The following is a 25336-nucleotide window of genomic DNA, read 5'->3' on the forward strand; positions in this document are numbered from 1 at the left end:
AAGCATTTATATAGCGCACTACTCACCCAGAGGGTCTCAAGGCGCTAGGGGAGGGGGGTCCGCTACTGCTCGAACAGCCAGGTCTTGAGTTGCTTCCTGAAGGCGAAGTGGTCCTGGGTCAGGCGGAGGTGGGTCGGGAGGGAGTTCCATGTCTTGGCGGCGAGGTAGGAGAAGGACCGCCCCCCTGTGGTGGCTCTTCGGATGCGGGGGACGGCGGCAAGGGCGTGGCCGGTCGATCGAAGCTGGCATTTGGGAGCGTAGAAGTTGAGGCGGCTGTTGAGGTATCCTGGGCCTTGGTTGTGTAGGGCTTTGTGTGCGTGGGTGAGGAGTCGGAAGGTGATTCTCTTGTTGACCGGGAGCCAGTGCAGGTCTCTCAGGTGTCCGGAGATGTGGCTGCGACGGGGGATGTCCAGGATGAGTCGTGCTGAGGAGTTCTGGATCCGCTGGAGTCTCTTCTGGAGTTTGGCGGTGGTTCCGGCGTAGAGGGAGTTGCCATAGTCCAGACGGCTGGTGACGAGGGCCTGGGTGACCGTCTTCCTGGTCTCGGTGGGGATCCACCAGAAGATCTTACGTAGCATGCGCAGGATGTTGAAGCACGACGAGGAGACGGCGTTGACTTGTCTGGTCATGGAGAGGGAGGAGTCCAGGATTAAGCCCAGGTTGCGTGCGTGGTCTGTTGGTTTGGGTGCGCTGCCTAGGGCGGGGGGCCACTAGGAGTCGTCCCAGGCGGAGGGTGAGGATCCCAGGATGAGGACTTCCGTCTTGTCCGAGTTCAGTTTCAGGCGGCTGTTCTTCATCCATTCGGCTACCTCTTTCATCCCTTCGTGAAGGTTGGCTCTGGCGGTGGCGGGGTCGTTGGTAAGGGAGAGAATCAGCTGGGTGTCATCGGCGTAGGAGATGATGTTGAGGTTGTGCTGGCGTGCGATGTCTGCTAGGGGGCTCATGTAGACGTTGAAGAGGGTTGGACTGAGCGAGGAGCCTTGAGGAACGCCGCAGATGACTTTGGTGGCTTCAGATCTGAACGGGGGGAGGCGGACTCTTTGTGTCCTTCCGGCGAGGAAGGAGATTATCCACTCCAGTGCCTTCTCCTGGATTCCGACGTTGCTGAGTCGCTGCACTAGTGTACGGTGGCAGACAGTGTCGAAGGCCGCGGAGAGGTCTAGGAGGATGAGGGCTGCTGTTTCTCCGTTGTCAAGCAGTGCTCGGATGTCATCGGTGGCTGCGATCAGGGCGGTTTCGGTGCTGTGGTTGGCCTGGAAGCCAGACTGCGAGAGGTCGAGGGATCCGTTCGTCTCAAGGAAGGCGGCCAGCTGCTTGTTGACGGTCTTCTCGATAACTTTTGCGGGAAACGGGAGCAGCGAGATGGGGCGGTAGTTCTTGAGGTCGGTGGGGTCGGCAGATGGCTTCTTTAGTAGAGCGCTGAGTTCGGCGTGCTTCCAGCTCTCTGGGAAGGTAGCGGTGTCGAAGGAGGTGTTGATGATGTCCCGCAGGTGGGGTGCGATGACAGCGTCGGCCTTGTTGAAGACTTGGTGAGGGCAGGGGTCGGTAGGAGATCCGGAGTGGATGGAGTTCATCGTGCGGACGGTGTCTTCGGTGCTGATCGGGGTCCAGCCGGGGAGGGTGGTGGTGGGGGGCGGTGGTTCGGTCGTGGCGTGCGTCGGTTGAGTGCTGAAGCTGTTGTGTATGTCCGCGATCTTGTTGTGGAAGTAGGAGGCGAGGGAGTTGCAGAGGTCTTGCGAAGGGGTGATGTCGTTGTTTCCGGCGTGGGGGTTGGAGAGCTCTTTAACGATGTTGAAGAGTTCCTTGCTGTTGTGTGCGTTGTTGTCCAGTCGTTCCCTGAATGCGGTTTTCTTGGTGGCGTGGATGAGTTGGTGGTGTTTTCGGGTGGCGAGCTTGAGGGCAGTCATGTTGTCCGGTGTTGGGTCTCTGTGCCAGGTTCTCTCGAGGGCTCGGCAGTTCTTCTTGGAGCTCTTGAGTTCGTCGGTGAACCATGGGGCTTTCTTGCTACCGGGTCTGCTAGGCGGGGTCTTCAGAGGGGCGAGGTCGTCTGCGCAGTTGCTGATCCACTTCGCGCGGTTGGTGGCCGCCTGGCTTGGGTTCGTTGCGCTGGTGGGAGGGTTCATGCTCAGGGAGGTCGCGAGCTGGTCGGCTGTGATCTTGTTCCAGCTTCTGCGTGCAACCTGTTGCTGGTGGTGGTGGATCGTGGTCCTTCTGAAGCTGAAGTGGACGCAGCTGTGGTCCGTCCAGTGGAGTCCGGTGGCGTGGCTGAAGGCGATGTCCTTACTGGATGAGAAGACGGGGTCGAGTGTGTGTCCGGCGTAGTGGGTGGGGGTGGTGACATGTAACAGAGCTGTGGATAGGCAGGCGTTTCTGGAGGGAAAACAGTCTTCTTAGTTTGCTGTAGAACGTTGAGATATGAACTTTTGACCTGTGCCTTCAGCCATGTGCAGAATGAGGTGTTACCATGGAAACAGCCAGAGATGGCAGTGGGTGATGGGTGACTTTTATGTGACATTAAAAATATTGTGAGGGACAACCAACTGAAATGTAAATTTGATTTAAAAATTTTGCGGGAAGAAATATGATTGGTTGAAGAGACATATATGAGTCTGTATTGACAGGATATCTGTGCCATTGAATTTTGGTTGCAGTGATAGAAGCATTATTGAGAGTTCCGTCAAACGAATATCTGTTTTGTGACTGTCACTGTTCTACATCGTACAAAGCATTGGTAAAGGTAAGTCTGTAACTGTTTGTTTTGTCATGTACCGTAAAATGTGGTTTAGTCACAAAAATTGGTTGATTTTCCTCACAGTCTGAAAGTAAACTCATTTTTGGCTGTCATAATGTCTTGTATTTTTAAAACTATTTTTCCATTTCGTTTCATCACTCTTTATCGACATTATTTGTTTGCAATTATTAGTTTTACATTTTGCATAATAAATTTCAATAAGCTAAATGGTGTTCAATCATGTTCTTATGTAATCTTTTACTGTTAGTTTTTTAAAATCACTGAGTCAGAGACGAAACTGGAACGAAATTTTGGGGGGGGGCAAATTAAAAAAAATTTGGTAGGCGAACTTGAAGGTTTAATTAGTTGGCAGAGTAAAGGTGCAGGGGCTTTTAGGAGGGGTAAAATAACTGCAAGGCCTACTTAACATTCAAATGGATGTTTATAGAGATGTGAAACGTTCAGGTGCGGCTGTGTGTGTACCTAGAATATATATGTTACCTTAGGCTGCTACACCAGATGGGAGGGGGGTGGGGGCCTGAAGTCCTGTGAATTTAATGGGGGTTGCGCGCCTTTTCTTCACATTCTTTCAAGTGTAAATTATAGTTTTGTATATAATTTTGGTGAACAGCAAAAAATGGAGTATAAAATATGTTTAATATAGAGAGTAATTATTTGTGTGATTTTGAAGCGTTTACATATAATGAGAGAAGTTGATTTTGAAGTGAAAAAATGGTATTAGCAGAGATACAGATAATGCAGATAGAGAGAGAAAAGGTACATTACATGTGATACCGTCGTCAAAAAGTGCTAATGCTTAATGAATTCCTAAACTTTCTGTCTGACGATAAAATTACAGTGTGGTTTGTGGCCGCGGGCTGCACTGGTGGGGGTGGGGTGAGAGGGGGAGGTGGCCGAGTAAAATAAAATGAAAAGTTGTGACCATGAGGTTGTATACAGGTTCGTGTAGTACAAATGTGAAACCGTCGACAAAAAGTGGTAATGATTAAGGTATTCATAAACTTTCTGTCAGACGACAAAATTACAGTGCGGTTTGTGGCCGCGGCCTGCACTGGTGGGGGTAGGGTGAGAGGGGGAGGTGGTCGAGTAAAATAAAATGAAAAGTCGGTACATTACATGTGATACCGTCGTCAAAAAGTGCTAATTCTTAATGAATTCCTAAACTTTCTGTCAGACGACAAAATTACAGTGTGGTTTGTGGCCGTGGCCTGCACTGGTGGGGGTGGGGTGAGAGGGGAGGTGGTCGAGTAAAATAAAATGAAAAGTTGTGACCATGAGGTTGTACACAGGTTCGTGTAGTAGAAATGTGAAAACGTCGACAAAAAGTGGTAATGATTAAGGTATTCATAAACTTTCTGTTAGACGACAAAATTACAGTGTGGTTTGTGGCCGCGGTCTACACTGGTGGGGGTGGGGTGAGAGGGGGAGGTGGTTGAGTAAAATAAAATGAAAAGTTGTGACCATGAGGTTGTACACAGGTTCGTGTAGTAGAAATGTGAAATCGTCGACACAAAGTGGTAATGATTATGGTATTCATAAACTTTCTGTCAGACGACAAAATTACAGTGTGGTTTGTGGCCGCGGCCTGCACTGGTGGGGGGGGGTGAGAGGGGAGGTGGTCGAGTAAAATAAAATGAAAAGTTCTGGCCATGAGGTTGTACACAGGTTTGTGCAGTACATGTCTTCATACATTGAGGTAGCAAACAGAGTATACAAATATCTCTCTTCCCTCCTGCCGTTTGACTCCATCTTAATCTCCCTTCTGCTTTCCGTCTCCGTTGCCCTGTGTTATCTTACTGTGTGTGTGTCTGTCTGTGTCTGCCTTCAGTCCGGGCTGAGGAAGTTTGCTGTGGAGGCACACACAGATAGTCGCATCAAAGTACTTGGAACGTTTTCAAAAAAATATTTAAATAATTGAGATGCTTTTTTGAAGCGCTAGTGAATGTCTACTTTCACAATTACTGCTCGGTTGGCTCCACAGAGCAGAGGGTATGTCGTATTTCACTACTTAGTGCCTCTGCATCTGCACTCTGTTCTTTGGTGGCTGGCGGAGAAGTATTTGTTATTGTGGAGATGAAAGCGTGATAAGTAGGGAAATACGACATGGCGTCTGGTCTGTAGAAGCGGGGGAGTAGTGATTAACACTGAGTCAAGCGGAACTGCGGCGGTGCTTGGTAACAGTAATAAATTATTTTTTTACAGAGGTACAACTGTTTGCATGGTGCGCGACCCACTAAGAAAGGGTTGACGGGCCGTCATAGGCCTGCGGGTTCTAGTATGAGTAAGTCAGGTCGACAAAAGAAAACATGAAGTTAGTACAGCTGAGGTTACGTGGAACACATGAATATTCTTTTAGTATACAATTATTTCAGTTGAGATTATGGATTAAAAGAGAGAACGTGTATATTTGAAATGTTTATTCAGAAATGCACTGTTTTCAAGGCAAGTCTCTTATCTAATACGAGTACAGACATTGCAAGAAACAAAGTAATCGGTATAGTCACTAGTAAATAGAATACAAACGGTATAGTTGATGTAAAATGAATATGGTTTAGCAAAATTAATTGAATTAATACACTGTTATGAGGAAGTACATTATATTTTATTAAATCTAAGAAGGTGTCTTGCCTTTCAGTTTAGGAACGATACATGAAAATGCTAGTGGTTAGACATCAGCTCATTAACAATCGGCTCTCTGCATGCGAAGCACTATCAAGTTTGTGTTATGCTGTTGTGTAAGGAAAAAAAAAGGCGCCAAAAGTGACAAGTTGGCTGGAGGTGCATGTATGTAATCTGTTGGAACGTTCGAAAATCAGTGTTGAGAAGAACTACTGTATTGACATATCTTTTGAAGGTTTCAGTATTGCATTTGAAATACAGCACGAAAAGCAATGGAAATATTAGTGAAAGAACATATTTTTCTCTTATGCATTAAAAATATTTCAGTTCATGGAAAACTAAAGGAGGAGAGGTGTGTGAGGCGGAAATAAGCAGTTCAAAGGAGAAATGGCGTTTACAGTTATAAAAAAATCATGCTATCTTTACACATTAATCAGGGCACATGTAGCATATATTAGCCAGTTTTGCTCCGAGTACGTTTGAAATAACATAAGATAAGATATGCAACAGAATTGTTGAGATTAGAGTTTAATAAAAACTTAAGTTCGAAATCGAGTAGCTGAGGAAAAAAAATTTAGCCCACATAAAACACAAAAATCAGACCAGCAGGAAATTATAATGTCCACTGTTAGTAAAGCCAATAGGTCTGTTGATGTAAAAAAATATCCAAGAAATTGTGAAAAAGATAGGGAGGAAAAACAAAATGTGGACGTCAATGGCTTGCATAAGAGTCATCCTACAATTGTGTAGGCGAAGTAGGCAGCTACCGCTTCTAAAAGGAAGTCACTGTTATGATCCGAAAACATGTCAGCCATCCAATTGAAAAGAGGAAAACAGCATTCATGGTCTTCTATTACCGGAGCCTCTAGTACCATCAGAGGGCAACTCAGTGTTTTTTCTATGTGGCTGTGTGCCAGGAAATCTTGCGCCGCTGCGAATATATTCCAATGACCCAGAACTCCTTGTATCGCTGCAAAGGCCATAATCCCTCCGTTGGAACAAAGCTGTTCATGATCAATTAACAGATTCATGAGATGATTGTAATTCACTTCAGGAGGTACCAAGTTGCAGAGACATAAGTCCAGGGCCCACATGAAATCACAGCTCAGGCAATGAAATACAGGCTGCACACAGGTGAAATAGGAATATCGAAATGATAATCGATATGATGCATTCAAAGTCGAGAGTGGTAAGATGCCGTAGTAGTCAAGCATCCTCTAGCGAAATAGTTCTAAGTGTTCCGGCTCGTTTGCGAAGACAGGAGGGACATCCATTTTGAAATAAACAACATATGAACACAAAAGTCGAAGCACTGGTAGTTCAACAGGAAGTCCAGAAAAATAGGTTGCCGACTATGGAGTGAAGAGTAGCAGAATGACTTGATATAATTTCTGGCAGACCAGTCACTAAACCATTGCTTAGTAGTTATAAAAAAAATAGCCTGTCTTGAAGTGGAGGATGCGTTAAAAATTAAGGGAGTCACCTCAGCAAATTGTAAAGGAAGGTCACTATTTTATAAGGAATGCACTTCTCTGTGAATATTAGCTAAGTGAGAGATATGTGTGCGAACAGATGGTAGGGTAACTTGTTTTTGTGACAATAAGACTGTTGTTCATGCCTTGTGATTCAAGGCTGGAATTTGCTGCCAGATGGAAACATCAAGGTTCACATGCGGGGGTAGATAAACTAAATTCTTAAAGGGAAGCATATGCAGAGTGATTATTACCGCGTAAGCTTTGCCGTTTAAAAAGTCATAGTAATTTTCATTACATGAAAAAAAAAATTACCACTGTTGAAGAATAAAGAAAAAGTCGGCATTATAGCAGGCACTGGTGTATCTTTGAAAAGACATGCAACATTACAGCGATTCTAGTTAAATAAGTTATGTGATTGAAAGTGCCTGCATGTGGACGACTAATTACATGTTTGAGTACAGTCATTTCTATAAAGATTTAGGGGCAGATTAACATGCTCCGTGCGGCAGTTTTGCTTCACTTGTCACATGTTAAAAGTGATGCTAAAGTGGCGTAAGGGGATTGTAAATCTGCCTGACTTTTTTTTGCCGTCTCAAAGGCATTTGTAAGTGAAAGGGAGCGACTTAGTTTTATGACTGAAGAAATTTATAGAATTTAAAGACTGAAAAAACAGGAAAGGTAGACTAATTAATTTGTGCATTAGCCATGTTGCAGTTGTGGCTTCGGATACTAAAAAGGGAAAAGTGTTTAGGCGTTCAATGTGGAGCATTGAAAAAAAACGTGTGTAATGGAAAGCAAACGTGGTTTGGAAATGAAATGTAAAGGTTTAAAGCAGGGGTTTCCAAAGCAGTCCTGGAGGGCCAGATGCATGCCAGATTTTAAAAATTACTACATATTTTTCAATGGGGTTATCCAAAAAATATGGCATGGATCCGGCCCTTCAGAACCGGTTTGGAGACTCCTGGTTTAAAGAGAGAGGAGAAAATTAAGATAGTTTCAGGGCTTTAGGCTGGCTGGATCTGTTCGAGTTTCAGCACAGGCAGTTTCTTAAAGGTAGGCTTGTTGTGTATTGGGCTGTACTTTTGAGGCCTGGCGTAGGCAGACTTTTTAGTTATGTTGTGCAGCTATTAATCTGCGTCAAAGGTATTAGTACTTAGTTGCTGTAGGTATGATGTTACGTGTTGTACCATACCTATATGTAAAAAATTAGAGGGCAAAATGTACAGTGTGGTTTGTGGTTGAGACCTGCAATGGTGGGTGAGAGTTTAGAGGGGAAAGTGGTGGGGGTAAAGGGAAAAAAATAGTTGTGATTTAAAATTTTGCTGAAGTTCTTGTAACAGATACGTTCTGCACTAAGTTAGTGGAGTCAGTATACATATATCTGTGTTGCTGTTTTCGTTTTCTCAACATACTGTTTTTGTGATGTTTACTTTATATATTTTAGTGTGTCTGGCTCGCCCTCTGTTTCTTTGTCTACTGTGCAGTTTTTCTGCATGTTGCCTATTCTTTGATTTTTACCGTTGCTGTCTCTTATACATTTTCTCTCTATGCAGTTGTTGTTCTCCCTCACATGGGCCTTTAATTATGAAGGCCTTGTGCCGCCAGTGCATCACTTTTAACATGGGAAAAAGTGACGTATCTGTGGCGCAAGGCTTTCATAAATGAGACGTTTTGTATCTTATTCTTTTTGTTTCTCTTGGTCTCTTTGTGTTGGTTGTGGTTTTCACTATATTTATTCATTTCTGAGATTGTTTTATTTTTGGCCTGAAAGCATTCTTAACTTCACTGTCCCTTGTGAAATCTCTGTTCTTCTCGTGCTCTTTTTGTATGCTTCTCTGTCTCCTGTTCTCAGTCTTCCTCCTAGATTTTTTCTTTATTATACCTTCCCTTTGTTTCTTGACTTTTTAGTGGTGGTGTTATTTTTCTGCCTATCTGTTTGTGCTTTGAATGCTAGTTTGTCTCTTTATGTTCCTCTTCCTGCTACTGTCTCTCTCTTTCCTGTAGTCTGTATCTCTCCTGTCCTGTATCTATTTTGTACTCTATATTTGATATTTTATATTTAGTTATGTTATGTGTTAAATAAACAATTATTGAACTTAGTTAGGCATTAGGATATCTAATGGTAGAGAATCTTGGGGAATTTATGTGTTATGCTTGTTCTTTGCTACAATGGCTCTATGTTGTGTAATAAATATGTCTGTAATATGTTAATTACATTTTATTATTTTCTTTTTTATAGTGTTTGGTGCTGAAAAGCAACAACCTGCCTTCCATATCACAGAATTCCTGGAATTATATTCTTTTGTTCAGGTGAGTTGGTATTTTTGCAAAGGCAATTTTTTTGGGTGCACATTAAAATAATAAAGAAGATTTTTTTTAAATATTTGTAAAATTTCGGTTTAGACCATGATTTTATCTTCTATTTTTCCCATGTCTGTATCTTCTTGTACTAGATATGTATTTTGAGATATTTTTCCACTGACAGTTGAAATTATCTTTTCATGGGCCTGGTGCATGTGTTCTTTTTGATGGAGTTCAGGTTTACGTATCATTTGAGTATAATTCTTTCCGGTTTCCATGAAATAATTCTTGCGAAGTGTTCATTATTTTTTAAATCATGCTGTATTATGTTTGGCAGTCTTTTTTATTCATTTACAGAGGGGTATTATGATATGGTTCTTGGTGTGATGGGCATCTTTCCTGCATATCTGTGACTGTACTATCTATAGGCACTGTTTTACATATATTTGCAGAGCTTTATTATGATGTGGTTCTTCATGGTTAGCATGACATTTTGTATATGCTATGAAATTCACATGCTGAGTATGCTGTTCAAACATAAAAGCAACTGTCTCTGTGGGAAGTAGTAATCTGTTAAGTGAATGTTATGGTTTGTACAATGTGAGCTTTCTCTTTAGAGTGTATATAGTTTGAATAACACTTTGTAGTGGTGAACTCAGAAAATGGATCTCTAAAAATTAATTCTAAAGTTTATCAATATTTCTGATATCTAGAAAATCTAAAAACAAATTTTACAGTAAAATGTCTTTTAACAGCAGTAATTATTTAATGCAAAAAAAGGATCAGTGTTAATGTTTAGGGTTATACTGCCAATTTGACAAGAGGAAGGTGCTATCTTAATATATGTAGTTAATAAGTTAGAAATTATAAAAATATATGTAGTTTAAAAATTAGTAAAGGTACTTTTAAGTTATATATTTATGAAAAAAGATATAATTTAGTCTCTATATTTTTTTAAAAGGATACAGAAGATCAAACAGAATATAGAGATGGAGAATTGTTCTCAAGAGAAAGAAATTCATTTCGAAATTATAAATGAAGTGATGGATGAAATATTAGAAGCTGTGTTTCAGGAGGAAATACAAAATGAGAATGATGATTTCATGGACATTTCCTTGCACTCTGCCTATTTAGAGATGGTGGAAGGGGATGAGGACCATGAATTAGAAGAAGTCCCTGATGACGTTATGCTGGAATTATGAACTTTTAAATGAATAAAATTATTTTTACTAGTAAAGCATTCTTGAAGACAGTTTTCTTGTCCTATTCGCCGTTCATCTGCTTTATGAGAGTGATAAGACATGTTCTCATGAAGTGTAAAAGAGATTGTAGTAAAAAAGATTAAAGCACTAGGATGACCGATAGTTCTTGAAAAAAGTGTACTGTTTGTATGCTTTAAAAAATTAGAATTAGAAAATACGTCTATAATGTTAACACAGCTATGGACTGTCATAAATTTAGAACCAACATTCACTACAGGATTTCCTACTCTGTTCAGAGACTTTTTCTTTGTCTTTATTCTACTTAGAAAATGAATCTGTGGTTTTAATTTGTACGTTATATGCTATATGCTAGTAGCCAACTATAATATTTGTTATGTTTGTGTTTTACAGATTTTTGAAACAGTATATACCCAGGCAGACTTAGGCTACAAGGAGCTGGCTAATTCTTAACACATTATATGATAAACACATAAATGGTAAAAAACGATTAGTACAACAGACTGTTAAGATATAAAAAATATATTTTTAATCTCGATATATTTTTTTATTAAAAAATAGCATAGTAAACAATTCAGAAAATGTTGCTATGTGAATATGATGAATATAATACATTGATTATGAAATGACAAATCTGATACATTTTTAAAACCAAAATATAAAAAAATACAAAAAAGTTAATTTCCAGATTATTCCTTCAGATTTTGTTAGACTTGGGCTGTGTCAACGCGTTTCGACAATCTTTTGTCTTCATCAGGACTTTAAAATATGCAGCCACTTTTTTTCTATAAAGGGTTTTGTAGCAACCTTCCACTGTGCTCTTTTTTAGAAAACTGTACAAGAAAGATTTTGGGGGGTGAAACACCTTTTCTGTATTAGTTGTGCAGTATGTGATATCTGTAAATGCAGTAATAACTACGCACTTGTTACTTCTGCCCTCGTTTCCTTCTTAGCACTCTTCCATCAGAGAATATGATCAACGGTTGGTTTCATTTAGGCAACAGATGCAGAGCGGTCCATTTAATTGTTTTTAGGTAGCACGCTCCTTATTCAGTGAGCATAATTGCCCAAAATTAAATCGAACACGATGAAGAAGCCAGGAAAAGACGTGTGCTGTCGCCTTTTAGGTATGTCTTTCAGGTGCCACCGCTCCCTATATTTTCACGAGTGACCGTGGTTAAAACTTGTAATGATATTAAAATTTGAAAATTAACACCATCCTGGAAAATAGACGGAAAACAAAACGTTCAGTGTTTAATCCCTCACAGAGAAGGGATAAGAGTGACAAGGGGTTAGAGGTTAGTTCGGTTTGTTGCTACGTTCTATCCGTATCTTTTCACGTTTGTTTACCTTTCGGAATCAAGTCGACATGACGACAACGGATTCGCTTGTACGGCTTTAAGCTTTCTGGCGGGTAAATCAAAAGCGGATCCTTCGTGTGGATATCGATAGCAAGGATCAGAGTACCCAAAGCGACGATCGTCCATTTTCTTACTTGGAACTCTGACGGAAGGAGACGTACGACGCTTCTGCTCGCAAGAAACGACTCTGGGTCGTTGTTGCGTCGCTTTGGGTACTCTGATCCTTGCTATCGATATCCACACGAAGGATCCGCTTTTGATTTACCCGCCAGAAAGCTTAAAGCCGTACAAGCGAATCCGTTGTCGTCATGTCGACTTGATTCCGAAAGGTAAACAAACGTGAAAAGATACGGATAGAACGTAGCAACAAACCGAACTAACCTCTAACCCCTTGTCACCCTTATCCCTTCTCTGTGAGGGATTAAACACTGAACGTTTTGTTTTCCGTCTATTTTCCAGGATGGTGTTAATTTTCAAATTTTAATATCATTACAAGTTTTAACCACGGTCACTCGTGAAAATATAGGGAGCGGTGGCACCTGAAAGACATACCTAAAAGGCGACAGCACACGTCTTTTCCTGGCTTCTTCATCGTGTTCGATTTAATTTTGGGCAATTATGCTCACTGAATAAGGAGCGTGCTACCTAAAAACAATTAAATGGACCGCTCTGCATCTGTTGCCTAAATGAAACCAACCGTTGATCATATTCTCTGATGGAAGAGTGCTAAGAAGGAAACGAGGGCAGAAGTAACAAGTGCGTAGTTATTACTGCATTTACAGATATCACATACTGCACAACTAATACAGAAAAGGTGTTTCACCCCCCAAAATCTTTCTTGTACAGTTTTCTAAAAAAGAGCACAGTGGAAGGTTGCTACAAAACCCTTTATAGAAAAAAAGTGGCTGCATATTTTAAAGTCCTGATGAAGACAAAAGATTGTCGAAACGCGTTGACACAGCCCAAGTCTAACAAAATCTGAAGGAATAATCTGGAAATTAACTTTTTTGTATTTTTTTATATTTTGGTTTTAAAAATGTATCAGATTTGTCATTTCATAATCAATGTATTATATTCATCATATTCACATAGCAACATTTTCTGAATTGTTTACTATGCTATTTTTTAATAAAAAAATATATCGAGATTAAAAATATATTTTTTATATCTTAACAGTCTGTTGTACTAATCGTTTTTTACCATTTATGTGTTTATCATATAATGTGTTAAGAATTAGCCAGCTCCTTGTAGCCTAAGTCTGCCTGGGTATATACTGTTTCAAAAATTATTGTTTCCCTGACCCAGGAGTAGATCCTAACAGGGGGTCCCTGATATTTACCCGTGTGTTTTACAGATTGTCATTTTCATCAAAATCGTAAATTAATATGCCGACCAGAAGGGAAAAAAGAAAGCTCTAGAAGACTATGTCAAAGGAAAACTGTTAGCGCTAACGTTCAAAAGGAAAAAGAGTTATCAGTATCGAGAAGGAGAAATGGAACCGAACATAAAAATGTTTCTGGAATCAGCAGAGAGGAAAATCTTTATTGTAAAACTCGGACGAATCAGTTTACACAAATCAGGAAGCGTATGTTTTATAACAGAGTAGTTTCGAATTTATTAAAAAAGGAGAACGTTTGTAAAAGAAGATCTGCTTTTTTTAAGAAGAAACAACATATAGAGGGTATTGTTGAGCGCGCGTTTGAGACAAAAAGAAAATTATTTATTTTAGTACTTAATAGAATAAATACACTAAATAAGGCAATCCGAGTTTTAAAAGCTAAAAGTAAATGGAAGAGACACATAAATAGAAGTAATTTTTGTAAAGTGTTTTCTGGGAAGTGGATGCATACTTCAACTTCTGAACCATTTTTTAATGAAGAGAGTTACTTTCAAAGTAACGATTTGTTGCATGCAGTTGACACCAGTGGTCGAGCATATGAGGTGAAGGATGGTTGTGTAATTGAGAAAAAGAAAATTGTGGTTAGAAATGCAGAAGTGGTGATGGCTGGAGAAGCTTTAGAGGGACGTCCTAATATTCCTGTTTACAGTTGGAATTGTAGTAGCATTTGTAGTGTACGACAGGATTCAATTGATTTCTTTTCGCAATTTCTTACGTAAGTACACTAAAGAAAGTCTAAATAAAAAAATTGTAATGTTGCAAGAATTAGATCATTGCAGAGTGCAAGAAGAAATAGGTCTGCAAGGTCATTCTCTGGCTTGTCTTTCTAAAAAAATATGCCAGAGTGTGTTTCATCACTTCAGGATGTTAGCAGTGCATCAAACCAAAATGAGAAAATTAGTGAGAAAGTTGTATTATGCGAAAAGTCCAGCACTTAAACTTAAACAGTTAAATAGTGCTCTTTTGCATGGATGTGAATTAGATGTTAAGAAGATTTGTGCAGAAATTGAGGTAAGTTATTTTGGTCCAGAGGAAGATAATGCAGAAACTGATATAATTATAGAAGGAAATGTGTTAGAAAATGTTGTAAATGTTAATATTGAAAATTTTGAACAGGAAATAACAAAGTTTAAGGTTATTGCAGGTGAGAAACCAAATTTTTCTTGTGTCTGTTGTCGACGCATTCATTACAAAAGTCAAACTAGGTTAGTTGATTTATATTTAAAAAGTGAAGATGAAAGTAATAGTCAATGGAAAGATTTTGCAACTTATTTGTTGGTGGAAAACTATTTTGATTTGGGTTTTGAGCAACGTATTTGTAAATATTGTTATAATAAATTAAATGAAAATAGAATGCCTGCTAGAGCTGTCCATAATAATCTTGAGTTGATAAATATTCCATCGGAACTGATGGATTTAAATACTTATGAGACTATTCTGATTCAATGTGTACATCCTTTTCAGGCTATTGTTCGTATGGAGCCTAAGACTGGCAAATTAAATCCTTCAGATTTACAAAGAGGATTAAAGGGTAGTGTTGTATATTTGCCACTTGATTTAAAAAAAATATGGAAACAATTGGTGTTGAAAATGTAGAAGAGGAACCTCTAGTTATTCTAGTTAATGGTGTACCTACAAAGAGTAAGAAAATCTGGAAAGATTTAGTGGATGTTAGAAAAGTCAAAAAGGCAACGTTGTATTTAGTCCAAAACAATAAGTACTATAAAGATGTATACGTAGAAGAAGAAGAAGTAAGTGAAGAAGAGGACACTGATTTGTCTATTGGACAAATTGAAAAAGTTGACTTATCTAGAAGTGAAGAAATTTATGAGCATTACAGTGTTCATCCACTGCATTCCAAAGAAGCAATAGGGAATGCTATTGAATTATTTCAGATGGAAAAAGCAAAAGGAAATCCTATTAGTGTATGGGAAGAAAGTTTGGAAGTTCGTTGTTTTCCACAGTTATTCCCTACAGGTGAAGGTACACAATATGATGATCGACCTATGCAGATTCCTGCATCTGAGTACCGGAGAACAAGATTATATGCAGAAGATCCGAGGTTTCGCCAATGCATTCCATATTTGTTTCATCTTCTGTTTGAGAGTGACTTATCTGGTCTGTCTTATGCAGTAAACCATATCTTAAAAAGTGGAGTTCATCTGCAAAATATTTCAGCAAAGGAATTTATGGATAAAGTGCAACAGAAAGATAGTGTTTTGGATTCACACCTAATTAATTTAATGGCTTGTCAGCGTGGTACTAATGAGTATTGGTACCGTCGACATGGAGATTTGAAGTGCATGCTTAGAAACTTAGGAGCACCTACATGGTTTTTAACTTTAAGCAAGTATGCTTGGGAAGATTTACTTGAATTTCTTCGGGAGGCGAAGGCAATCATAGAAAATATAAACTACAAGACACCTGGAGAACTGTGTTCGTTAGATCCGGTTAATGTTTGCAGATATTTTAATCATAGATTTGAAGCTATATCTTTTATTACAAACAAGAAAAATCCGCCTCTTGGTGAAGTACTGGATTTCTTTTGGAGAAAAGAATATCAAGCAAGAGGTGCTCCTCATATTCATATGCTGTTATGGATCAAGGATGCTCCTGAATTTGGAACAGACTCGGATGAGACTGTACTGTCTTTTATTGAACAGTATGCCACTTGTGACATACCTAATAGTACAACTGATAAGGACTTAAGAGGAAAAGTGTTACGTTTTCAAAGTCATCGTTGTGGAAAATATTGTCAGCGAAAAGAAAATTCAAATCAAAGAGTAAATTCTACACCAAATGTCGTTTTGGATTTGCACGACCGGTACAATTTGATGTCATCTTTGCGACATAACATCAGAAGAAGGTCACCTAAAAATACGTACAATTTAAGAAGAGGTGAAGAATCCAAATATATAAATGACTATAACACAGTCATTTTGTCAATGTGGAATGCTAACATGGACATACAATATGTTGCAGACAACTCTATTGCTGTGGCTTGATATGTAACGTCTTACATCACGAAATCTGAAAAGACGGAACTGAAGGAGATGTGGGAAGACATTTCTCATGAAAAGAGCCTAAGCAAGAAATTGTATACGTACAGTTTGAAGATGTTGTCTCATCGAGAAATTGGAGCATATGAATGTTGTGATCGGTTATCATCAGCAAGTCTTTATGCAAAATCAAGGACTATTCTCTGGGTGAGTTTGGGTCTTGCAGAAACACGAAACCGTGTTCTGAAACCTGTGCAAGAAATTGAATATTTAGCCCAGAAAGAACCAAACAGTACAGACATTCTGAAAACAAATATGTTGGATACATACTATCCAAATAGAAGTATTCTGCTTGAAAACATTTGTCTGTATGAAATACTTCAAAACTACACTTTTAAAAGGAATATTACAGAGAATATTGATAAAGGTGTACACGCTGTAATTGGACATGAAGGATGTCTGGCTTGGTAGTTTGGTCTGCCCTGTTCCCATGATGCACTGGGCCAGGGTCAGACTAATTTGCATATAGCCAAGTTCTGAGCTGGGATGGTGCAGTGAGCTGAAAACCGGTGATGGATCAAGCCCTGATCTTTGGACTGGGTAAGAGTGGTCTGCTTAATTCAGACACTCTGTTCATCACCACCCCCTTTTCTGAATCATTTTTGTCCACCATAAGCGTGGAAGGGTATACTCAGATGTGAGTCCCTAGCTCATTGCACCATCAGGATTCAAGCAAGCCGGGCCGAAGACGGCTGAAATGCCAGAAACCGGTCCTTGGTAGCTTGTTTCCTTCCCAGTATAAGAATTGGCTTGGTAGTTTGGTCTGCCCTGTTCCCATGATGCACTGGGCCAGGGTCAGACTAATTTGCATATAGCCAAGTTCTGAGCTGGGATGGTGCAGTGAGCTGAAAAACGGTGATGGATCAAGCCCTGATCTTTGGACTGGGTAAGAGTGGTCTGCTTAATTCAGACACTCTGTTCATCACCACCCCCTTTTCTGAATCAATTTTGTCCACCATAAGCGTGGAAGGGTATACTCAGATGTGAGTCCCTAGCTCATTGCACCATCAGGATTCAAGCAAGCCGGGCCGAAGACGGCTGAAATGCCAGAAACCGGTCCCTGGTAGCTTGTTTCCTTCCCAGTATAAGAATTGGCTTGGTAGTTTGGTCTGCCCTGTTCCCATGATGCACTGGGCCAGGGTCAGACTAATTTGCATATAGCCAAGTTCTGAGCTGGGATGGTGCAGTGAGCTGAAAAACGGTGATGGATCAAGCCCTGATCTTTGGACTGGGTAAGAGTGGTCTGCTTAATTCAGACACTCTGTTCATCACCACCCCCTTTTCTGAATCATTTTTGTCCACCATAAGCGTGGAAGGGTATACTCAGATGTGAGTCCCTAGCTCATTGCACCATCAGGATTCAAGCAAGCCGGGCCGAAGACGGCTGAAATGCCAGAAACCGGTCCCCGGTAGCTTGTTTCCTTCCCAGTATAAGAATTGGCTTGGTAGTTTGGTCTGCCCTGTTCCCATGATGCACTGGGCCAGGGTCAGACTAATTTGCATATAGCCAAGTTCTGAGCTGGGATGGTGCAGTGAGCTGAAAAACGGTGATGGATCAAGCCCTGATCTTTGGACTGGGTAAGAGTGGTCTGCTTAATTCAGACACTCTGTTCATCACCACCCCCTTTTCTGAATCATTTTTGTCCACCATAAGCGTGGAAGGGTATACTCAGATGTGAGTCCCTAGCTCATTGCACCATCAGGATTCAAGCAAGCCGGGCCGAAGACGGCTGAAATGCCAGAAACCGGTCCCCGGTAGCTTGTTTCCTTCCCAGTATAAGAATTGGCTTGGTAGTTTGGTCTGCCCTGTTCCCATGATGCACTGGGCCAGGGTCAGACTAATTTGCATATAGCCAAGTTCTGAGCTGGGATGGTGCAGTGAGCTGAAAAACGGTGATGGATCAAGCCCTGATCTTTGGACTGGGTAAGAGTGGTCTGCTTAATTCAGACACTCTGTTCATCACCACCCCCTTTTCTGAATGTTTCATTAGAGCAGGCTTTAACAGTTCTGCGATAAACTAGTTTATTGCACCTCTTTTTCTCGCAACGCCTCTTGTTGTGATATGGTGTTTTGCCGTCCAACCACATTTTCCATGTGCTTTGACGTACGCCCAGTTTGCATGTCAGTAACTTACTGTACGCAATATATGCAAAGTGGTCTTACGGCAGGCGATGTAATGCCGTTTTCAAGAAGGTGCAGCAGAATATTTTCAAGGATAGGTAAAACAATAACGCCGCTTTTATCGGCAGAAAACTGCAGATATAGCGGCGATAACAGCGTTGATAATATGCTCTATGAATTGCAATCGAATCTAATGTTAGATGTAAAGACAAGTAACGTAGGTTTCGGTTGCAATTCATAGATCATAATTTGAAGGCTATTATCGTCGTTTTATCGGCAGTGTCCTGTGGATGAAATCGACGATAATGTATTACGTTTCCTTCATAATATTCCGAAGTATCGTCGCTTTTTTGCATAATTGTCCTGAAAAAAAGCGTCGATACTTCAGCTTGTGAATAGAGCTCTTTTTGGTGCAATGAGTTAGTTCTGAAAATAACTTTTTTTTTTTAAAACAAGTGTTATGTTGTTTTTGATTTTTTAAACTTGCACCGACATTCTCAACTGTGACACAGGATCAAAATGAAACGAAAAAATTTATCTTTTGTCGGAGCATTGATGACTCTCAATTTTTATTTTAATAAGATTGAGGCTCTACTCTCCGTACCCAAGAATTTCTCCACAGTCGTTGCATTTCATGTGCACCTTTGCAAAATATGGTCTCAAGTCCATCTCTGCACTCGATGGAGATACAGGTCGTCAACCAGAAGATGTGCTGGCCACCTCTGATGGTAGTTGCGTGGCCAGGGCTCTTGTCGATGCCTTTGCAAATTGCACAGGGTGCACTTGTTTCACATGCCTCATCATGGTATGTATGGAAAAGGAATACTTTTTGGACGGATTTCCTCTTGAAAGAACTGAGTCACATATTGTGCAAGTTACTTTTGGCGCATTCACTTTCTTTTGATCTTGAGGATAAGGGAAAAATTGCCAGATGAAAGATTCTTTCTTTCTTCTTAAAGGTAGTCGATCATTTTGTTCAGATTCGGAAGATGAATTCGAAGCGGCAGCCATTTCAGCAAAGTCTTCTGAAAGATGTAAGACGTTGTTCTCCGTTGAGAGTACAAAAGATAGTGAAGGAAGTGGGTGGAGTGCTCCGTGAAAATTCCAGAATAGAAACTACTAAGAACCAATTGGAAGTGTTGTTTTCAAGTCACATGACTTCACATGCGCGTCTCAGGACGTGTACGTGGTGACAGTATCTGGTCACGTACGTCATTTGGAAGTAGCGGTCTAATTCAGTGAAGTTTCAAAACGTGAAAAGGAGTAAACCTAACACATCCTGATTTTGTACATCTTCTGAGGGGGATTCAAGCATACAATTGTTAAAGTATAAAACCTTTTATGTTTTTGAAAAAATACCAGGGTGTGTGCATCCGGTCACGCACGAAAGTTTAAAAAGACATTCGGCTCCATTTACTGAAAAGTTTCATAACAATAAAAAAGAAGGCTAGGTACAGTCTCTTTGACGTACTATAAGTTCTTTGAGGGGTCTATGAAGAAACTCAATGAGTTGGAATTGCAATGTTTTCTCGAAATATATAGGAGGGTGCGCGCACCCGGTCGCGCACGAAAGTTTAGAAAGGTGATCTCCATTTATTGACAACTTTCAATACGTTCAAAATAAGGCAAGGTGCAGAGGGTGCGCGCACCGGGTCGCGCACGAAAGTTTACAAAGGCGATCTCCATTTACTGACAAATTTCAATACGTTCAAAATAAGGCAAGGTAGAGACTTTCGAATCCAGTACCGCTTTACAAGGAGTCTCTATACAACCCTGACAGTCAAGAAAACGGTTTCTTTCCGAAAAAAATATTTGCAGAAATTCATTGACAAAACTATAGGTTGCATTCACGATATAGTTCTGAATTAGCATTTTAAAAACCTATGAAATTCACTGAAAAAACCATAGGTTTTACACACGTTATAGTTAGGAAGTAGCATTTAAAAAAACCTATGAAATTCACTGAAAAAACCATAGGTTTTACACACGTTATAGTTAGGAAGTAGCATTTACAAAACCTATGAAATTCACTGAAAAAACCATAGGTTTGACACATGTTATAGTTAGCTGGACATTTCACTCATATAAAACCAAAGAAATTCCCCCGTTATAGTTACTTCAGCTAACTATAACTCGCGCGCCCGCAATGCACTGCTGATGATGTTACATATTACATCTTACACCTGTTTGAAAAAGACGGGGGGCCTTGAAGAAACCAATCTGCAAGGACAACAGCATCACTATTTCAGAAAGTGATATATCGGATGGGAATATGTCGGATGGCTCTATCAAATCGACACCTGTAATCCCGAAACAAAAGAAGATGCCTAATTTTTTAGACCAGTTTCAAATGATTTATCAGGGAAGGACAGAACAATATTCCCAACAGCAGGGCCAGAGCTCCCAGAGAGGGGGCGGACGCGGAGGCAGAGGCAGAAACAGAGGAACAAACAAGCCAAAAAACGATGCAAGAAAAGACGCAACCCCAGTGGGAATGGTAACAAGGGGCAAGAAAGCTCAAACATGACTGTGATGAACCTCTCCAAACGTGTACTGTCGGAGGAAGAAGTTGGACTACTGGGACTATGTTTGTCGTTTTGCCCTACCTCTAATTTTAATTTTGCCCAAACACGTATTGACCTGTTTTATTTTTCCCGTAAATTGAAACTAAAAAAGTGGTTTGATACCAAACATCAACCGAGTGTGGTAAAAGATACCAGGACACATAGTAACTTGAACTTGAGTGATGTAGAACTACTTAATATTTTGACATCACAAGAGTACTCTAATAATGATGTTGATTTGTCACAGTATGATCTAAGTGGTAATAGCAATCCGCAGAGTGGTTTTAAACCAAAATCAGTATTTTTGCCATTGGTGGAGTGTGATGCTATTGATGTCTTTGAAAGAGGTGCATTGAAGGATCTAAAAAGGATGAGATACTGTCAAATACCGAAAGGCAATAGAAATCTCACGCGAGAACAATGGGAAGCATTAGAGAACTTAAAATCGGATACATCCATTGTCATACGTCCCTCCGATAAGGGAGGGAACGTAGTAGTTCTTGATAAAGAGGCATACCTTAAAGAAGGGATAAGGCAGTTGTCGGACGAGAACTGTTATGCCAAATCGGACAGATCATGTATTCTATCATCACAAAAAAGTATGGTGAAATGTTGAGTGAGTGGCAAGCGCAGGGTCTCTTGGAGTGGGAAGAGTATAACTATTTGAAATGCCCATACCCTCGCATTCCTGTTCTGTACCTGCTACCAAAAGTACACAAGTCCCCGACTAATCCACCAGGGAGACCCATTGTGTCATCCATTGGGTCCTTGCTAGAAACAACATCTAGATTCATTGATCATTACTTGAGACCATTTGTCATGAGTTTACCTGCTTATCTCAAGGATACCACTCACTTTCTTACTATCATTGATGGTATCCATTGGGAACCTAATTATATCATGATCACATTAGACGTATGCAGTCTATATACGTCTATAAAACATGACCTGGGACTCAGAGCAGTGGAATACTTCCTTAAGAGACGCTGTATTGCCTTTTTGTCCCATTCCAATATGATTTTGAATATGATAAAATTTTGTTTGGAAAACAATTTTTTTCTGTTTGATGATGTCTACCACCAGCTACAGGGCACAGCGATGGGCACCTGCTTTGCCCCCAGCTATGCCAACTTGGTGATGGGCTGGTGGGAGGAGCAGGTGGCCGCCCAGTTAGAACATCATGATCGCTATGTCCTGTGGTTGAGGTACATAGACGACATTTTTTTGATTTGGGATGGGGACCTTGAATCAGCTAAAGATTTTGTGAAATTTCTCAATGATAATGAGTACAACTTGGGCTTCACTGAACATATGAGCCACACCAAGATCGAATTTCTGGACGTCTTGGTAGAAATTGTAGATAACACCATACAAACGAAACTATTTCGCAAAAGTACTACGGGTAACAGTATTCTGAATGCTGCTAGCTCTCATCCGAGACAGTTGGTATACAGCATCCCCTATGACGAGCTCCTTCGTGCTAGGCGCAACTGCAGCTCTAATGAGAATTACCAACTGGAAAAACAAACTATGATTGAACGCTTCAGGGAGAGGGGGTACAATAGCAAAACCATCAGCGAAGCCTGTGCCAAAGTAGATGCAGTTGATAGGAACAAACTACTCTACCCTGATATCGAGGCTCCGGGAGACAAAAACACCCTTCGATTCATTACCAAATTCTCTGGACAGGCTACACAAGTCCGTAAGGTACTTCAGAAACACTGGCATGTTTTGCTTACTGATGCGAACCTTGAGAAACATCTGAATCAGACACCCCAGGTAACATTCCAGAAATGTAACTCTCTTAGGGATGAACTTAGCCCCAGCTTCATTACTTCCAAGGGGAAAATGAACACATCATCACAAGGTGGTTATACTAGGTGCAGGAAGTGTAAAGCTTGTAGCAATAGCACGGACTGTAAAATCTTACGCATGGCAGGCACTAAAAAAGAGCTGACCATCAAGAAGAAATTGAATTGCAACACCATGTACTGTGTATACGCCTTGTTATGCCCATGCGACAAGGCGTACATAGGGAGCACTATACATTGTGCCAAGAAACGTGTCCTCGAACATATCAGGGCAATTAGACACAACAACAAGCAATATCCAGTTGCCAGACATTTCTATGAACAACACTTTCAAAACGAAAAGTTGTTGAGGATGGTTGTGATCGATGATGTCCCCAATAACATCCGGGGGGGTAATCGCAAGCTTGCCCTGCGCAAACTGGAATCTAAATGAAGAATTAGCTATCCACCTACACTAACTATCCCCTGTGTGTGCTTAAACTGCTAATCTGCTAGAGTATGTAATTTACAGAGACTCTATGGTTTTATCTGCTGCGGTTTGCTGTTTTTTAAAATTGTACATATATGTATAATATCAGTTGACTATAGCACTATTTTATTTTTTCATTTTTCAGGTGGTGGCACATACTCTTTGTTGAAAGTGGTTTGGACTTTGCCTATATAAGACATTTTGAGCACTGAGACGTGCAATAATTTGCCCACTGGAGCAGAACCTTCCGTGCCGTTTGATGATGCTTGGACATTATTTAAACAACCCTTGCCCACTTGGGCATTATGCAGTAACATTCATCGGATGAAATCTATTTTTCGCAACTGTGTGTGTATTCCAAGCGGATTCCCGTAGGCACAGCATGACATGAACTGTTTATATTTGTTACATGTCTATATCTTTGACAAGGCTAAAATGGCGGAACCACAATGTATTATTTTTTCACTTTCTCACTATGGTGTAAGTCCTTTGTTGATGTCTATTCACAACAGTATATTTAAGTGTGTTCACTGTGTAGCTTCTTTAGCGTGATCAAGACGTTAAGTCGAAACGCGTTGCTGTGCAGTTTATATGATTAAACTTTCTGCAATCCATGTGAGGTGTCCGTGGTAATCTTTCTCGAGGGAGGAAGTGTTGCTGTGATAGTTTACAGGGCTTCCGGTGCCCTGACCACGGACCGCCCTACATACGGCTTCTTCTATACCGGAGCTGGGTTGCTTATATATATATATATATATATATATATATATATATATATATATATATATATATATATATATATATATATATATATATATATACTAGCAGCCTGTCCCGACCTTGTCCGGGAGCAATCAGGCATCCCCGACCCCCGCCTGCCCCTACATTGTCCAGCATTTTGGGCCCCCGCCCGCCCCGTCCCCCACCTGCCCTGACATTGTCCCCCGGGGCCTTAAAAAGGCGACATATGATAGCCACAGCAGTGCACTATAATGTAAAACTGACTCACTGTATTGCAGCTATTACTCCAGCCTTTGCCTGGAAATTACCATTTCCATGTGTTTAGAGTGGGGATAAACCGAACCAGATTTCCTGGCTTTCCTTCGGGCTGCTTGCTTTCTCCGTCCCCGCCCACCCCGTCCCCCGCCTGCCCCAACCCCCGCCTGCACCAACATTGTCCCCCGGAGCCTTAAAAAGGCGACATATGATAGTCACAGCAGTGCGCTTCGGGCTGTTTGCTTTCCCCGTCCACAAAAAAAGTACCACGAAAAGAGGGCACATTTAAACACAGCTCCGAGGTTTACGGATCACTTTCGCCTGTGTGGTCTCTTTGAGCGGGGTTTACCCTTGATGGAGCTCGGCGTGCCGAGATTCCAGCATGGTAACATAATGCCCGCGTGTCAACCTAAACCCTTAAAGCTGAAACGCTGAAACGCTGGCGCTCTGCAGTTCAATTTCCTGAGCTGTGTTTGAGGTAAAAGTAATGAGCGTGACCGTGGTAGTTTGGAGCCTTACATCACCCCGTCCCCCCGCCTGCCCCGACCCCCGCTGCCTTACCTCAGCCGCCGCTCCTCAGTCCACCGCTCCTCGCCGCTCGTCACCGCTCCTCCCCCGTGCCATGTCCGCCGCTCCTCCCCGTGCTCCTGACGTCAGCACGCAGGTCGCGGCCGGCGCTACTAACAGGGGACTACTAGTTTTATAATGTAAATTTTTTAAATATAACGTATTTTTTAACTTTATATAGCCTATGTCCATCTGCACACCCTGAGGATTCCAACGATGTATCGGGTGTGTGGATTGGCGCTGTGGTTCCCGAGTTTACCCGCCTCAAAGCCTCAAAGTTCTTCCATTATAATAGTAGTATAGATATATATATATATTATATTGTATATATTTCTTGTTAGACATTGTTTATTCGAGGGTCTGAAAAAACAATCTACATCGATCCTTATTGCTAAAAACACACATTATCAACAAGCCATCACACATGGCCTTTAGCACGTAGAGTGGTCTCATATACATCTCTTTACCAACTACGGTGATTGTATAACCAAAATTCTTTAGTGCCTGGTTCATGTATGCAAGGTACGGTGGCAGAGAGCCTAGAAATTAATGTGATCAAACTCTTAAGCGCTTGGTTGACATAGGCAATGCAAGGCGGCAGAGAGCCATGGCAAATGAATG

This window comes from Lissotriton vulgaris, chromosome 8, assembly GCF_964263255.1.
Source record: "Lissotriton vulgaris chromosome 8, aLisVul1.2, whole genome shotgun sequence".
NCBI classification, from domain to species: Eukaryota; Metazoa; Chordata; class Amphibia; order Caudata; family Salamandridae; genus Lissotriton; species Lissotriton vulgaris.